The sequence below is a fragment of the Palaemon carinicauda genome, chromosome 17 (genome assembly GCF_036898095.1).
Source record: "Palaemon carinicauda isolate YSFRI2023 chromosome 17, ASM3689809v2, whole genome shotgun sequence".
Lineage (NCBI taxonomy): Eukaryota > Metazoa > Arthropoda > Malacostraca > Decapoda > Palaemonidae > Palaemon > Palaemon carinicauda.
The window spans coordinates 133254988-133259602 of NC_090741.1; positions in this window are offsets into that span (position 1 = coordinate 133254988).

Consider the following 4615-nt stretch of genomic DNA (forward strand, 5'->3'; position numbering starts at 1 on the left):
GAATAAATTCTACTGGTTTGTCATTTATGATAAGTAATCCCATAATCACTTAAGATTTATCAAAAGAGGAAAGATTTATTGTGTGGTCAATACAAATGTGATCAACGATATTGAACGTGGTTGTAAACTGCTGAATGAATCTGGCGGGGTTGAAGGAAGAATGTATGACTTTCAATGCTAATAGAAATTTCTCTCTCCTGTAAATAAGAAAAAACACGAACAATTAAACTTTGGGAAATAAATAAAAAAGAAAGCTCGAGAGTTAATTAAAAAACAAAATCATTAGTAAAGTATTCAAATTATGAATACATGAAATCAATTGAAAAACTAAATAATTAAATAGATAAACATAAAATATAGGTAGGAAGGGGGAAATGAGAATTTTCAATAGCAAGAACAATTCAGAATAGTTATGTGTTATTAACCTCTAAAAATAAAAATGATTTTTATTAAGAATATAAATTGCATATTGATCGGGTAAAATCATATCTTCCATAGTTGATGGAAGTTTACACTTTAATATATAAACGTAAGTAACTTTTGTAGAGGCAAAATAGTTAAAATCATTATTTGACTGTTTCTAACGATCTGAATGTCCTAAATTACGAGAAATGAAGAAAAACATATTGTTAATCAGTCACTTCCTATTTAAAGATACTGTCCAACTGCTTTTTCAAAACGACGGTGTTTCTGGAAAAGTATTGAAATATATTTCCTTTGAATAGCACTAAATATTTGTTATTTATCTGTCACATCATCAACCCCTGAAATATTTCTGTTTCAGATTTATGGTGGGTAACTGGAATGCATTCGATTTTAATAAAAGAGAATGTATGTAGGATACTAAATTTTAACATGAGTTACTAGAATGTATTCTATTTTCCTAGTACTAAATATATCTATAATTTCTGATTCGATAGTTATACAACAGTAAGACTCATTTGATATTGATGCCATTTAAAATACCTACTCTTATTCAAGTTAGGATGTGGAAAAGTGAAATATATCTATAAATGTTAATACTGATTATATTTCAATATTTGAGACTCAAAACAGACAATAAACCAATAATTCTCTTCATCCTTCAACTCAATTGGTTATTATAACAATGGCATCATATAAAAATACCATTAATTTTAGTATATAATTAAAGAATAAAATGAATGAGCTACACATCACAATACCTGATATATGATGATAGGTTGTCGCTCCTAATTAGATTGGTCCAGCTTGCAAGAATATGATATAAGAATAAGCTCTCGAGAGGATGTACCTGAATTTAATAAGATTATATTTAGAGCTGGTTATCATATGTAGATACAATACTATTGAGTGTATACGTTATTAAAAGACGAAAATATATATTCCCAAAGTGTGAGCACCAAGACGAGATCCGACTACAATATTGTTTGGTCAAAGCTTCCATCACTTTACTGTCGTCAGCATTTTGGAAGAAAACCGAGCCTCGAGGAAGAGCGTCTGCAGCGATAAGGGGACTGTCCTGTTTTGACTACGACGTCACCACTTTAATCAGTGGAGTCAGCATATTTTGAGAAACTGAGTCTGAGGAATATCCTAGTTTATGAGTTACGCCAAGATGGGTAGATACGTACTGCGCTTTTGTTACGACTTAACACGTCATTCACATTGCGTCACATATTTCTTCCTGGAGCTTCTATGGCATGATTGAAGTGGGTGTTTTTGAGGAGGCACATCGAGACACATAAGTGTTTAAAAAACACCCTCTATGGAAATGACTACTATCCACTGTATTTAACTCCGGCCATACAAGGGTATATAAACTTCAAGAAGAGATTGTCCAGGAGAGATATGATAGGAGATAAGAAAAGAGAGAAACTCTGTCCGAAACAGATGAGAACTAAGTCATGACGAGAAAAAGAAGCAGAAAAGAGCAGAAGTCTCATAGAGCCACTTTCCAACATACGACAAATGCGTATCTCCAGAATCCTGTTATGGCTGAGAAGAAAGACAAATTGAGGCAGACAGCCCTTCCTGCTTGTGACAAGAGTATCTAACACTGCCTGCAGACTATCAATATTATTGAATTTTTGGAGAAGACTTCCGATGTCCCATCTTATTGCTTCCCTTTCTAGGACGTCTTCGAATCCAAAATAATCGTGCTAGTTTCGTCCGAACTTCAGTCACTCTTCTGCAACGTTCTGAAGCCTGAAGCCTCCATACTAGTATCGTCTCAGCAGCTGCAAAAAACTATTCCTTGAGTATTTTTACCTTTTTTGACTGTTCCCCTTTTCTATTAATGTTTTCATTTATTTGAATTGTCAGTTAATGTAAACGAAAAAAGTAACATTAATTTTTTTTTCATAAATTTGTGAATAACCGTGTTGTCTTTTTTTATGTTCATTTCCCATTTCTTATTTGGCTGTTGTCGTAAAATTTTTGTTTGAATATATAAAGAACCTATAATGAGTTTAGATGGTAACACTGGTATGGCCGAAGGTAGTTGATTAGGCTTACAATGATACAGCGTTGATTCAAAGCTCAAAGCCTATATTAAAAACGCAATAATATAAACTAGGCTTCTTAGCCGGTGGCCCGTAAAATGAAAGTGATTTATGCTCTTCTTTTTCTGTGGAATGACACGAAAATAAAATATGATGTGATGATATCAGAAGTAAACAATATGATATAGGGTAACACATAGCCGTTCTATTAAACAAGTGTTAGAAAATAACAACTGGAACCATTCACGGTAAGTGTCTGATTTAAAAAAAAAAAAAAAGTAGAGAAAAACTGAGACATAAAACTAATTACACTCTTAGGAAGAGCAACTAAAATGGCTAACAGAGTTTCCATTCGGCCAAGCTCAATTTCCCCTGAACCATAATGAGGGACCTTCCCCTTTATCCTAAAAATTAACGGTCAAAATAAATGGGTAAACCTTTTAGCCCTCTTGCCTATAAAAAAAGAGTGCCTTGTACTTTATGGCTAATCCCGAAGGGAAAAGCATAACGGCAAGGAAAGTTTCATTTACAAAATCTGATTCGCTAACCATTATCTGCTTAATAGTGGCAAAATAACGGAAGGGTTTAACAAACGAGTATCAGAGAAACTATACATGTGAAAAACCAAACTATGAACATTTTTTAAGTGTTACTATATGATGTGTCATTAACTAAGTCCATTGAGCTCGCGTGTACTATGCCTCATAAACATTAGACCACATAATGGCAAATAAGTTCTAGCCCTCTTCTTGTGCTAAAATATAAGAGTAATTCCAGGGAACCTATCACCATAACGTCTTACTAAGTCATTTTGTCTTTTTTGTTCAGAGTATTCAACATTTCATATCACGTATTGTTCATTTACTGTTAAATCGTCACTGCCAAACGACTCCCGGAATAAGAAAGTCTTCAGTATCCTTTTGAAAACCTGAATGTCTTCAATCATTTGGAGGTTTCGTGGAAGCTTATTGTATAGTCTCGGTGCAGCATATTTAAAGGCTCTGGAGCCTGCTGTAGACATGTATCTAGGTTCCAATAGTTTGGAACCATCTGTAAATGTTCTCGTGTTAACACGGTTTGTTGGCTGTGTAATATGTAGACTCTCTCTTAAGTATTTTGGCTTTCCGGTTTTGATAACCTGGTAGGTATTGTGCATATCTTAAATTCCATTCTTGCTATAATCGGCAGCCAGTGTAAATCAATTAGCATAGTGGAGATTTTCGCTCCAGTTGGGACACCTTTTATCAGGCTTGCTTCTCTGTTTATTATGTTTTGTAATTTCTTAAGTTTTACTATTTGTTAATTGTAATAGATGGAGTTGCAGTAGACAACCCAGATTAAAACACGGTTTATCACATTTTTCCTACAGAATTTCCATCCAGGTACTTTAAAAAAAAAGCAAAATTTCTAAGATAATAACCATCATTTTTCACTACATTATTTATTTGGGCATTGAGACAGGTTACAGTCAAGAAATACACCTAGATTAAGAACTTTACTAGATATTGGCACGGAGTCATTATTTATGTTCATTTGACTTTCACCTAATCTTCTTAAAGTGTTTCTCTTTCCCACCATCATTAACTAAGTTCTGTTATCCTTTAATTTTACTTGTTTAAGTATCATCCATTCTCTAACACTTATCAAGGATTCGGTTTAGAGTTTCAGTAGTGTCATCTATATCATTTATGGAGAAGTAGAATTTTGTGTCATCTGCAAATAGTTTGAACTTCACACACTGCCTTTGTAGTATTTTCGATAAACAGATAGTATAGATACATAATAAGATTAGGCTAAGTACACTTCCCAGGGTTACCCTTCTCACGTATTTTATAAGTCCCCCATCGTAAACAAAACTTTGTCCTAATTTTCATGAATAGCCCTCCAAACTTCAGGATTACATTTAAGCACATGGTGGCTAGTCCAACCTGGAGCATTTCTCTTCAGGACTTCACTTATCTTCTATTATATACTTTGGATTTGGTACAAGCAAGAATTTACATGAATCAAGGCTTTTACAACTTCATCCTCATCATTGCACGCATTGCTTATCATTATTTTTGGTTTTATTTTTCATATTTTTCTCGTTTTAGCGTTGGCAACCAATGTCTGAATTTTGTTTGCAGCCTCTT